Below are 14131 nucleotides of genomic sequence, written 5' to 3'. Positions count from 1 at the left end.
ATCAGAGACAGATCGAATCCCTAGATACAAAGGCTTATTATAATAAAGAGCATTAACTCTCTCCAAACTATTAATATATTTGGCTGGCCAAAAAGTTCGTTCGGGTTACCCGATAATACAATTCCAATCAGAATAACAATAGTTTTGTTTTGTGGAGGGTTTTGTGGGGTGCGTAGCATTCATTTTGAAACTTCATAAAATGATTCTGGGAACTTCAGAGTTCCTAGAAAAATAGATCTGCAAGAACAAAAATCCTTTGAAATCAGATATAGAGACACAATAGAGTTCAGATCAAGCTAAATATATTTGTGACCTTATATGACAGAAGTGACGTTTAATTCAGTGCCTATAGGGCAGTAACTTCCATAAACCGTGCCAGCTGATAATGTTGGATTTTACCTGAACCCTGTGATTCTGGTAAATAGTGAAGGTTAAGAAATTCCCTTACTCATTTTTTTAAAAATTTATTTAGTTTTGGCTGCGTTGGGTCTTCGTTGCTGTGTGCGGGCTTTCTCTAGTTGCGGCAAGTGGGGGCTACTCTTCGTTGTGGTGCGCGAGCTTCTCATTGTGGTGGCTCCTCTTGTTGCGGAGCACGGGCTCTAGGCACATGGGCTTCAGTAGTTGTGGCACTCGGGCTCAGTAGTTGTAGCTCGCGGGCTCTAGAGAACAGGCTCGGTAGCTGTGGCGCACGGGCTTAGTTGCTCCATGGCATGTGTGGGATCTTCCTGGACCAGGGATTGAACCTGTGTCCCCTGCATTGTCAGGCAGACTCTTAACCACTGCTCCACCAGGGAAATCCTCCCTTAATCTTTTGTGTTCTTGTGTGTTACTCTTTGCTTACTGCAAAGAACCTCCCTTCCCTATACGACTTTGGACCCACAGACGCCCCTTGTTTACCTGTGACATGGCCAGACACAGACCCTCCAAATTCTCATTCTTTTCCTTATAAACATTGATTAATCTCAACAAAATGCTTGTTAGCCAAAATTTAGCCAAGCTTCTCTCCTTCCTACAGGTTCCTGAACTCTGCTTGCCCCCAAGCCTGAGCAAGCACAAAAAATGTGGAATGTGCCCCTCTTCTCAGCTTGTCCTGGGAATCAGCTGACCACAGTGGGCACTTTCCTGTCAGACCCCACGGGTCATTCCCCTGCTTGTGCAGCTTCTCCTGCACAGATTCTGCTTATCTTGGCTTGCCTCCTCCTTACCCTATCTATAAACAAAAAGCCTTTTTCTGTTTGGTTTTGAGATGCTTGCAGATTTCTGAGATGGGAATCTTCTCCCTATTGCAATAGTCTTTCTTTCTAATTAGTCTCTCCCTATCTAATTCTAGATTTGTTTTTATTTGATGCAGCAACAGTGAAGCTTGACCTTGATCTCATACCATATACCAGAGTAAATTTCAACTAGATTAAAGGTTAAAGTAGAAAAATTTAAAACAATAAAAATGAAATAAATGTTAAGACTATCTTTTTAGGACTACCTGGAATGGGGAAGGGGGACCATACAAGATAGGAAATACAGAAGCCAGAAAAGAAAACTTATTTTTGATGAAAGAATACATTTTTCTAATTACAGATCAAAGGACAACTACAAATGCAAAGGGCAAAAAGAGTTAGGGGGAAAATATTGCAATGCCACTAACTAACAAAGACTTAATAATATCCCTAGTGTACAAAGAGCTCCTACAAATTGATAAGAAAAAGACAAATCACTCCAAAGAAAATTGGACAAAGAATATGAAGATTTGCAGAAGAGAAAATCTAAATGGTCAACAAACAGAAAAAGATCTTCAGTTGTACAAGTGGTCAGGAAAATGCAAATTAAAGCAGTTAAATTAGCCCTCTGATTGGCAAAAATTAGAGCATCAACATTCAGTGCTAGAGAAGATTTGCCTTGATGGACTCATATTTTGCTAGTGGGGGTAGGAAATGTTAAAAATCTTTTGGGGAAGTTATTTGGCTGTATCTATTCAGCAACACAATAGTCTTACTTGTATTTAATAATAAAACTTAAAAATATAGGAAGCAAAAATTGACTGGTGAAATGAAACCCTGACTTATCAATACAGTGGGAAATCTCTCTCAGTAACTCAGGGAGCAAGCAGAAGAAAATCATCAGGAATGATATACACATTTAAAAAAAATTTTTATTGGAGTATAGTTGATTTACAGTGTTGTGTTAGTTTCAAGTGTATAGCAAAGAGGAACAATATACACATTTTAAACAGCCCAACTAACAAGCTTGAACCAATAAACATATACACTAAACCCAACTACTGGAAAATATACGGTTTTTTCAATCAAGAGATGAAACATTTTTGAAAACTGGGCCTGTACTTGAACCTTAAGGCAAATTTCAACAAATTTCAACTCCACATCATTCAGACAACATTCTCAGATCACAGTGCAATTAAGTTAGAAATCACTAACATCGAGATTAACTTTGTGTTTGAGCAAATGAAAAATGGTGTTAGGAACTGTAAAATTTTCTGCACTCCCTCTAAGTTCCTTCTTTAATCATTAAGTATGAGAACAGGATACAAAAGAATGAGATGGGCCAAATCAAAAACAGCTCCCTTCAGCAGCATTCCACCTGCGGACCAAAGCCCACCAAACTTGCAGCTGGCACTTGGCTGCTTTGGTTTCCTTCTATAAAATTCCTATCCCATATAAAACTCTCCATGCTCCAGGAGACACTGCGCAGGGCTGTTCTTGTCGCAGCAGCCTGAATAAAGTCACCATTCCCTTGACATTTGAGTCTCGGAGAATTTTTGCATGTTCGACACTGGACTTCTAAATAATTCTTGGGTCAAACGGGGGAAAATTACAAATTAGCACTTGAAACTGAACACTAATGAAAATGCAACAAATCAAAACTTGGATCTTTAGAAAAGAAGTTTAAACTTCATGCTTCTATAAGGAAACTGGGAAGGCTGATTACTCGAGTTTTTAAAAAATTGGATGACGTGCCCCACCACTGATGTCACAAGCCCCCCCCCCCGCGGCCCCCCCGTCCAGCTCAATGGCTCCCTGCACAGATGCTTGGTTTCTGGCGCTCAATCACCTCAGCTCCCTGCGCCCAGAGTGGTTAAACTCTCGCTGCGGGCGACTTCCGCTTCCTGGCCTAAATCTGACACGTACTATTCCCCCCGTGGCAACTACCCAGGGTCGGTGACAGCCAGAGCCGGGCGATGCCCCAGGCCGACGGGTGGACAGAGGCGCCGTCAGGTGGGCACGTAGCGGCGCCCCGGGCCCTGCCGCCGCGAGCCGCCTGCGCCGATCGGGGGCCGTTCCGCACCCCGAGAAGTGGAGCGGCGGCTGGGGCGGGGGCCGGCCAGTGTCTGGGCCGGTGCCTTGGAGGTGTCTTTCTAGCTAGGATGGGGGAGAGGGGCAAGGGGGGTTGCAACGCGCGAAGATGCCGCGACTCCCCGGGGATACGGCCTGAGGGCGGGGCCCCGAGCGCAGAGAAGGGAAGGCGCCAGGCCCGCGCCTCGGGGTAATGGTGGAGCATGCGGCGCAGGAGGGAGGAGTCCGGGATCCGCAGGCGGATCTGCTGGGCCCGATCGGCTCCCGGGAAACCCCACCGGGGAAGGTCGGGCGGGGGACCGCCGGCTCCGGCGCAGCAGAGATGCCCACCCTCCCAAGATGGCGACTCCCGGAGAGACACTCCCAAGGGGACAGCCATGTTAGTGGCCTGACAAAGTCACTAAAGAAAATCGGAAAGCCCGCCTCTCCTCCGACACACACAGACACGCACACGCACTGACACCTCGTGAGTGCACCCAGTGTAATTGGGGGCTAACGGCCGCTTCCACGCCGACACTGAGCATGTGCAGTGCGAAGTCCAGAAACGTGGGAGTCCCGCAGAGGCAGTTTCAGTACTTCTGGTTCCGGGACTGAGTTTAACAGAGGCGGCGATTTAGGGCCAGTAGAACGTTGACATAATTATGGGGGTGTTACGACATGGCTTTCGGGCTCAGTGATGGTACTCTGTGGGGTGAGTGATGGGGCGTCTCTGGAGTCACTTATGAGGAGGTGCGTAGAGTGACAGGGGTTTGTGGGTGAATGGTGGGGGCAGTAGGGAAAGTAATAGGTAGTCTGTGGGGTGAGTACTGGGGGGGTCTGTGAGGTCATAGTGATGCAGGGTCTATAGGGTGAGCAGCGGGCATCGGTGAGGTGAGCGATGAGGAGTCTGTGGGTGAGTGATGAGGACCCTCGGAGGCCACTGATGGATGTGGAGTAAGTGACTGAGTCTGTGGGATAAGCGATGGAGGTTTGTGGGGTGAGTGGTCAGGCGTAAGTGCAGTGAGGAATGGGGACTGTGGTGTGAGTGATACAGTCTCGGAGGTGTGATGTGTGCTCTTTGGGGTTAGTGCTGGAGTTCCTGTGGGGCGAATGATGGGGGTTCTGTGGGGTGTCATAGGGGGTTAGTGGGGTAAGTGATGGAGGGGTCTGTGAGATGAATGATGGGAGTTCAGTGGGGTAAGTGATGAGGGTCTTTGAGGAGAGTAATGGGTGGTCTGTGGAGTGAATGATGGAGAGCTTGTGGAGTGAGTAATGGAGAGTGAATGAGTGAGTGAGTGATGGAGAATTTTTGAGGTGAGTGATGAGGGCCGTGGGATTAGTGTTGCAGAGTCTATGAGGTATATGATGGGGTTTATTGGGTGGATGGTCAAGGTTTCTGTGGTGTGAGTGATGGAGCTCTGTGGGATGAATGATAACGTTTCTTTGGGACTAGTGATAGTGATAGAGGGGCCTGTGGAATCAGATATCCTGCTTCATGGGGTCAGTGATAGGTGGTCTTAGGATTGAGATGGGATTGTTTCAAAAACCTACCTTTGACCTTCTTGGTCCTCCTGTATCTTTGTTTTCTGTGTCATTAGTTTCTGCCCTTGATTTCATTCTTTCTTTTCTTTGGGTTTTTTCTTTTATTCTTATTCTTAAATTCCTAAATTGAATGCTTATCTCATTAATATTCAATCATTTTCTTTTACAGTATAAGCATTAAGTTCATGAATTTTTCTCTAAGAACACTTTAGCTCCATGTCACAAGTGTTGATATGTAACATTTCCACCATAGTTTATTAATAATGTTTTCTAATTTTTGTTGTGGTTTTCTCTCTGATCCCTTAGTTATTTAGTTATGAGATTTTGATTTCCCAAAAAGTTGTAATTTTTGTTATTGATTTCTAAATTATAGCCAGAGACTGTCATCTGAGCGATTATTAGGTGCAGGAATGGATGGTCCTTGAAGTGGATGGTATGTACTGAAATTTAAGTCCAAAACTTTTGTAAAATTGCAACTCCCACCAGCAACATATAAAAGGGCTCATTCCAAAATCATCTCCCACACCGAATGTTGCTGCACTTTTTAATTTCTGCCATTCTGAGGGCCAAACACAACAGTATGTAGCTTACCTTGATGTGCATTTTCCTGACAACTGGTGGCTGAATATCTTCTCATATTTATTGGCCTTTGAAATGTATTTTTAAACATTTTCATATCCTTTGCTCTTTTTTTTCTTTATGTAGTTTGTCTTACTAATTTGTGGATATTAACCTTCTGTCATTTATTGTAATTTTTTCCCTTTATCTCTCTTTTATCTTGATTTTTGAAAGGTGTATTCACATATAATTAGAAAAAATAATTATCTGATTAGGTAATTTTTCCTTAACAAGTTCTGAATATCGTGTCTTGCCTAGTGGGTTCTTCCTGCTTTGTGCTTAAATAAATACATGCCTTAAATTTAAATTTTTATTGTTTTAAAGTTAAATTGTAATCCAACTGGAAAATTCTGGTGTGTGGTGTGAGATGAGATCAAAGTTTCTATTTTCCATTTGGATAGAAAATTTGCCAGCACCAATCATTAAATAAACACCCTTTTCTAACTCAGTTAAATGCCACTTTTGTCACATAAATTCCCAAATGTATATCGTTCTATTTCTGAACTCTATTTTTTCTTCTGATATATGTATCTACTCCCTTTCAAAAAATTGTTTTGACTTTAGAAATACTTTTAATATTGAATAGTGCTAATCCCCTCACTGTTCCTTTTTTTTTTTTTTTGGTTGTTTTCTTTAATCTTTTTTAGCATTTATTCTTCTATATGAATGTTAAAACCATTTTATTTCACTTCAAAAGCAACCATTAAAACTGTATTTTTAAATTTTCTTCTTATAGATTCAGAACCTTTTTTGAAAAGTTCATTCTTAGATATTTTAAATTTGATATCATCACAGTGAATAGCACGTTTCTCTATTTCCATAGAAAAAAATATATAAATTTTTTAATTTTTATTTCTTTTTTGTATTTTATTTCTTATCCAATCCAGCTATCACATTCTCATGTGAATTCCAGTTGCCTTTTATGGTCTCTTAGTTTTCCTAGATATAATATCATGTCACATCCAATTAACAATGATACTCTCTCTTCCTTTCAAATATTTATTCTGATTACTTCATCTTCTCCTATTGCCTTAGCTAGAGCTTTCAGAACAATGTTGAGTGATACTTGATAGAGAGTATCCCTATCTTGTTGCTAATTTGAAAGTGAAGGGTATTCATTCATTCATTCAACAAACATTTGTTGAATACCTTCACCTTTCCAGATACGGGGTTTGAAATCCTGCATGGCCACTTATTAGCTACATGATCTTTTTTTTTCCTAACAGCTTTATTGATATAATTCAGCTACCATAAACTTCACCATTTAAAGCTTACAATTCAATGGTTGTTAGTATATTCAAGGAGTTGTGCAAACCACCATCATAATCCAATTTTAGAACATTTCATCACCCCAAAAGGAAACATCATACTCATTCCTCATTCCCACCCCATACCTCCAGCTGCAGACAGCCACTAATTTACTTTCTGTTTCTATAAATTTGCCTATTCTAGACCTTTCATACACATGGAATCAAACAATATATGATCTTTGGTGACTATCTTCTTTCACTTAGCATGTTTTTAAGATTCATCCATGCTATAGCATGTATCAGTACTTCATTCTTTATTACTGAATAATATTCCTTTGTATGGATGTACCACAGTTTGTTTATCCATTCATCAGCTGATGGACATTTGGGCTGTTTTCACTTTCTGGCTACTATGAATAATGTTGATGTGAACATTTGTGTACAAGTTTTTGTGTAGACGTATGTTTTCATTTCTCTCAGAAGTGGAATTGCTAGATCGTATGGTACCTTTGAAGAACTGCCAAACTGTTTTTCAAAAAACCTGCACCATTTTACATCCCACAGCAATATATGAAGGTTCCAATGTGTCATATCCTCATCAACACTTAACAAGTCTTTTTTTTTATTCTAGCCATCTTAGTGGGTGTGAAGTGGTATCTCATTGTGGTTTTGATTTCTATTTCCCTAATGAATGTTGAGTAACTTTTCATGTTTGCAATGGACTAAATGTTTATGTGCCCCTCCCATTCTATGTTGAAATCCTAAACCGCAGTGTGATGGTATAAGGAGGTGAGGCCTTTGGGAGGTGATTAGGTCATGAGGGTGGAGCCCTCATGAATGGGATTAGTACCCTTATAAAAGAGACCTCAGAGAGCCCCCTTCCACCTTTTGCCATGTGAGGACACAACAAGAAGATAGCCATCTATGAATTGGGAGGCAGGTTCTCACCAGACACCCAACCTGCTGACGTCTGAGCTTGGATTTCCCAGCCTCCAGAACTGTAAGAAATAAATGTTTGCTGTTTAAGCCACCCAGTTTATCGTAGTTCATTACAGCAGCCTGAACACACTAAGACAATGTGTTTAATTGACCATTTGTATGTCTTCTCTGGAGAAATGTCGGTTCAAATTCTTTGCCTATTTTTTAATTGGATTATTTGTCTTTGTATCATTGAGTTGTAAGCATCCTTTATATATTCTGGATACAAGTCCCTGGTCAGATATGTGATTTGCATATATTTTCTCCCATTTTATGGGTGTCTTTTCACTTTCTTGGTGGTGACCTTGTAGCACAAAAGTTTTTAATTTTTATGAAGTTTAATTTATCTATTTTTGTTATTGTTGATTGTGCTTTTTTAAAAACATCTTTCTTGGAGTATAATTGCTTTACATTATTGTGTTAGTTTCTGCTGTATAACAAAGTGAATCAGCTATACATATACATATATCCCCATATCCCCTCCCTCTTACGTCTCCCTCCCACCCTCCCTATCCCACCCCTCTAGGTGGACACAAAGCACCAAGCTGGTCTCCCTATGCTATTTGGCTGCTTCCCACTAGCTATCGATTTTACATTTGGTAGTGTATATATGTCCATGACACTCTCTCACTTCATCCCAGTTGCTTGTGCTTTTGATGTCATAGATGTTCCTTTCCCCATTGAATTGTACTGAAACCCTTATCTAAAATCAACTGACCATGAGTGTAAAGGCTGATTTCTGAACTCTCAATTCTATTTCATTCATCTATATGCCTCCTTTATGCCAGTACCATACTGTGTTGATTTATGTAGCTTTGTAGCAAGTTTTGAAATAGAGAAACGTGTGTCCTCCAACTATGTTCTTATTCAGTATTTTGGCTATTCACTGAATAGTGAATAGGTTAGGGAAGGTTCCTTGCATTTCTATCTGAATTTTAGGATCAGCTCGTTACCCTCTGCAAAAATGCCACTGGGATTTTGATAGAGATTGTGTTGAACCTGTACAACATTTAGGGGAATATTGCCATTTTAATGATATTAAGTCTTTTTATCTGGGCATTTTTTTTAGCATAATGTTTTCTGGTGATTTTGGGGGTAGTTGTTGTAATATTTACACAGTTCTTTAATGTTCCTATTTTAATTTGTATTTTTATTAGGGATAGCTCCTGAATTGTGTCAGGTGCTTTTTGATATTAACAGCCTTATGGTATTATTCTCTGTAATTGGTTGTTGTAATGAATTACATTGACGTGTAATGTGGCCGCATCTTTGCCTTCCTGGAAGAATTCTGTTTGGTCAAGGGGAATTTTTCTTATAAGATACATTTGGATTTGAATTAGTAATATTTTATTTAAAATTTTTGCCACTATAAGAAAACTGCTTATAGTTTTCTTTTCTTTTTTCTTTTTTTGTACTATATTTAACATGTGTTGGTATTAAGGTTATGGCAGTTTTTAAAAGGAATTCAGGAGATTTCTATCTTTTTTTTTAAATATTTATTTATTTATTTATTTTTATGGCTGTGTTGGGTCTTCGTTTCTGTGCGAGGGCTTTCTCTAATTGTGGCAAGCGGGGGCCACTCTTCATCGAGATGCGCGGGCCTCTCACTATCGCGGCCTCTCTTGTTGCGGAGCACAGGCTCCAGACGCGCAGGCTCAGTAGTTGTGGCTCACGGGCTTAGTCGCTCCGCGGCATGTGGGATCTTCCCAGACCAGGGCTCAAACCCATGTCCCCTGCATTAGCAGGCAGATTCTCAACCACTGCGCCACCAGGGAAGCCCTCTATCTTTTTATATGTTAAAATGGCATAGAAATTATCTTCTTTTTAAAGTTCAGCTATAAACACACTTAGAACTGGTGCCTTTTAAAATGGTAAATTTTAATTATTTTATTTTCTCTGATTACTGGTCTTTACAGATTTCTTCTTTTGGGGGGTTTAATTTTGGTGGTTTATGTTTGCTAGGGATTTTATATTTTCATAGAGCCACGTATAATGCTTAAATTATTCTGGTCATTTCCACATCTGTGGTAGTAGTTCCTTTTTCATTCCTAAAATTGTGTGAATATATGTGTGATATGTAAGTGTGTGTGTGTGTGTACATGTATATTTCCTTCTCTTTTACCTTTATCAGGTTTCTCATGAATATTTTATTTTCTTTTTCTAATTTCTTAAGTTTAGCACTTAATTCATTTATCTTTGGCTTTTCTTTTTAAATATTAAAAACATTTTAGGCTAAAATATCCCTTAAATATAACTTTAGCCATGTCTCAAAATTAGGTATGAAGTTTATAATTTTATTATTGAATTTATCTTCAATTCTGCCATGTTTGTTTGTTTGTTTGTTTAATTATTTATTGGCTGCACCATGTGGCATGTGAGATCTTAGTTCACTGACCAGGGATCGTACCCACGCCCCCTACAATGGAAACGTGGAGTCTTAACCACTGGACCGCCAGGGAAGTCCCAATCCTGCCATGTTTAGAGAATATTTCTTTTTCCCCCAGCTTTATTGAGACATACTTGACATATAACATTGTATAAGTTTAAGGTGTACAGTGTGTTGATTTGATACATTTGTATATTGCAAAATGATTATCACCATAGTGTTAGCTAACACTTCCATCATGTCACATAATTACCACTTTGTGTGTGTGTGTGTGATAAGAACATTTAAGATCTACTCTCTAGACAATATTCGAGCATATGATACAGTATCATTAGCAAAAATCACCATGTTGTACCTTAGATTTTCAGAACTTGTTCATCTTATAACTGGAAGTTTGTACCCTTTGACCAACATCTCCCCATTTCCCCCACCCCCCAGCCCCTAGTAATCATCACTCTACTTAGAGAATATTTCTTTCTTTCTTTTTTTTAATTGAAGTATAGTTGATTTACAATGTTGTGTTAGTTTCAGGTGTACAGCAAAGTGATTCAGTTATATATATATATTTTCAGATTATTTTCCATTATAGGTTATTACAAGATATTGTATATAGTTCCCTGTGCTATACAGTAAATTCTTATTATCTATTTTATGTGTAGTAGTTTGTATCTGTAGAGAATATTTCTTAATTGCAAACTAGTTTTGGTCATTTGGTTATCTTTTTATTCTATATTTCTTTTTTATTGAAATATAATTGTCATATAACATTGTGTAAGTTTAAGGTATACAGTGTTTTGATTTGGTATGTTTATAAATTTATAAATTACGACATGATTACCACAGTAGCTTTAGCTAACACCTCCATCCTGTCACATAATTATCATTTCTTTTCTGTGGTGAGGATGTTTAAGACATAGTCTCTTAGCAATTTTGATTCTATATTTCTGATTTTTGTAGGATTGTTGTCAATATAGCCTGCCAAAACTCTAATTTTTAAGAAATATCAATATTTTTTTCTTTGAGTTCAAGTTACACAATTTAAAAAGTTTTTTTTAACTGTGCCATGAGTTTAAAAGAAGAGTATATTAATTGGACAGAATTAAATCTAGCATTGATTATATTTTTCAAATCCTCTTTACTTCTTTTTTGGTCTACTTGACCCATTATATTATAATAAAATCTCCCAGGGTAATTGTGATTTTTAAAAACTCTTTATTATGAAATAATTATAGATTCATACGAAGTTGCAAACATAAGACAGAGAAATCCCATGTACCCTTTACCCAGTTCCCCCCAATAGTTACATCTTATAAAATCATAATACAGTATAAAAATTTAACATTGGTACAATGTGTGTGCCTAATTCCTTGTCATTTTGCCATGTGTGTAGATTCGTGTAATAACCACCACAATCAAGATACAGAGCTATTACCCTTTTTATACTTTTCACCCCCACCATCATCCCTAACCTTTGGCCACCAATAATCTGTTTTCCATCTCTATAATTTTGTTATTTTGAGAATGTTATATAAATGGAACCATGCAGTATGTGGCCTTTGAGATTTTTTTTTTCACTCAGCATAATGTCCTTGAAAACCATCCTTACAACTATCGTTGTAATGATAGTTCATTTCTTTTTATTGCTGAGTATTATTCCATATTATAGATGTACTACAGTTTGTTTAACTATTCATCTACTGAGGGACATTTTGGTTGTCCCCAGTTTGAGGCTATTACAAATAAAATTGCTATGAACAATTGTACATATTTTTGTGTACATGTAAGATTTCATTTCTCTAGAATGAATGCCCAGAAGTGCAATTGCTGGGTCACTTTTTTAAAGAAACTGCCAAACTGTTTTCCAGAGTGTCTGTACCACTTTACATTCCCACTGACAACATATGAGAGATCATTTCTCTGCATTTTCTCCAGAATTTGGTATTGTCACTATTTAAAACATTTTTAGCTGTTTTAATAGGTGTGCAGTGATTATATCATCATTGTCTTAATTTGCATTTCCTTAATGGCTAATGACATTGAACATCTTTTTAAAATTTTTTTTATTTTTATACACTTTTAAAAGTTTACTTTCCACTTACAGTTATTACAAAATATTGGCTATATTCCCCGTGTTGTACAATACACCTTTGAGCCTATCTTACACCCAATAGTTTGTACCTCCCACTCTCAGACCCCTATATTGCCCCTCTTCCCCACACTGGTAACCACTAGTTTGTTCTCTATATCTGTGAGTCCACTGCTTTTTTGTTTTATTCATTAGTTTGTTGTATATTTTAGACTCCACATATAAGCAATATCATACAGTATTTATCTTTCTCTGTCTGACTTATTTCACTTAGCATAATGCCCTCCAAGTTCATCCATGTTGCTGCAATGGCAAAATTTCATTATTTTTTACGGCTGAGTAGTATTCCATTATATATATATATCACATCTTCTTTATCTATTCATCTGTTGATAGACACAGGTGGTTTCCATGTTTTGGCTACTGTGAATAGTGCTGCTATGAACATTGGGGTTTATGTATCTTTTCGAATTAGTGTTTTTGTTTTTTTCAGATATATATCCAGGCGTGGAATTGCTGGGTCATATGGTAGTTCTATTTTTAGTTTTCTGAGAAACCTCCGTACCATTTTCCACAGTGGCTACACCAGTTTACATTCCCACCAACAGTGTACAAGGGTTCCTTTTTCTCCACAAACTTGCCAACATTTGTTATTTGTAGACTTTTTGATAATAGCTCTTCTGACAGGTGTGAGGTGATATCTCATTGTGGTTTTGATTTGCATTTCCCTGATGATTAGTGATGCTGAGCATCTTTTCATGTGCCTGTTGGCCATCTGCATTTCTTCTTTGGAAAAATGTCTATTCAGTTCTTCTGCTCATTTTTTAATTGGTTTTTTTGTTTTTTTGATGTTGAGTTGTACGAGCTGTTTATATATGTTGGATATTAATACCTTATCCGTCACCTCATTTGCAAATATTTTCTCCCATTCAGTAGGTTATCTTTTCGTTTTGTCGATGGCTTCCTTTACTGTACAAAAGCTTTGAACATCTTTTTAAACATTGACATTGAACATCCTTTAAAAATTTTTTTTACTTAAAATATATTTTGAGATATAGATTCACATGCAGTTGTAAAAAATGGTACAAAGTGATCCCTTGTGCACTTTGCCCAGTTTCCTCCAATGGTGACATTTTACAAAATTAAAGTATAATATGCCAACCAGAATTTTGACCTTGATACAATTCAACCATCTTATCCAGATTTCCCGTTTTACTCATACATGTATGTGTATATGCGTGTACCAAGTTTTATACAATTTTATCACCTGTGTAGGTTTGTGTATCCATCACCATAGTCAAAATACTGAGCAGTTCCAACATCACAAGGATCCCTAGTGTTGCCCTTTTATAACCACACCTATTTCCCTCCTGTCTCCACTACCCTTGGAAACCACTAACCTGTGCTCCATGTCTAAAATTTTGTCATTTCAAAATTGTTATATTAATCAAATCATACAGTATATGAACTTTTGAGGTTGGCTTTTTTCACTTAGCATCATGTTCTTAAAAACCATCCAAGTAGCGTGAGTATCAACAGTTCATTCCTTTTTCTTGTTGAATAGCACTCCTTGGGGTGGATGTACCACAGTTTGTTTAACCAGTCGCTTGTTGAAGGACATCTGGACTGATTCCAGTTTTGAGCTATTACCAGTAAAGCTGCTATGAACATTCATGTACAGATTTTTTGTGTAAATATAAGCTTTCATGTCTCTGGGATAAATGCTCAAGAGTACTATTGCTGGGCCGTATGGTAATTGCATGCTTAGTTTTATAAGAAACTACCAAACCGTTTCCCACCGGCAGTGTAGGAGAGATCCAGTTTTTCTGCAACCTCACCAGCATTTTGTGTTGTCACTATTTTTTACTTTAGCCATTCTGATATATGTATAGTGATATCTCATTGTAGTTTTCATTTTCATTTCCCTGATAAATAATACGGAACCCCTTTTCATATGCTTATTTGCCATCTGTGTATCCTCTGGTGA

General features: G+C 38.2%; 1 protein-coding gene across 1 annotated transcript in view; it reads left to right on the top strand.

Annotated features, from left to right (window-relative positions):
* The first annotated feature begins 3046 nt into the window (after window positions 1-3046).
* ZNF41 (zinc finger protein 41) overlaps window positions 3047-14131 on the top strand; it is a 56610-nt gene continuing 45525 nt past the window's right edge. Inside the window, 1 exon segment of the mRNA XM_068532886.1 lies at window positions 3047-3227. The gene's annotated coding sequence lies outside the window, so the exon portion shown is untranslated.

Source organism: Eschrichtius robustus, chromosome X (assembly GCF_028021215.1).
Source record: "Eschrichtius robustus isolate mEscRob2 chromosome X, mEscRob2.pri, whole genome shotgun sequence".
In the NCBI taxonomy this organism is placed as follows: Eukaryota; Metazoa; Chordata; class Mammalia; order Artiodactyla; family Eschrichtiidae; genus Eschrichtius; species Eschrichtius robustus.
This window is presented reverse-complemented; position numbering and strand designations above follow the sequence as displayed.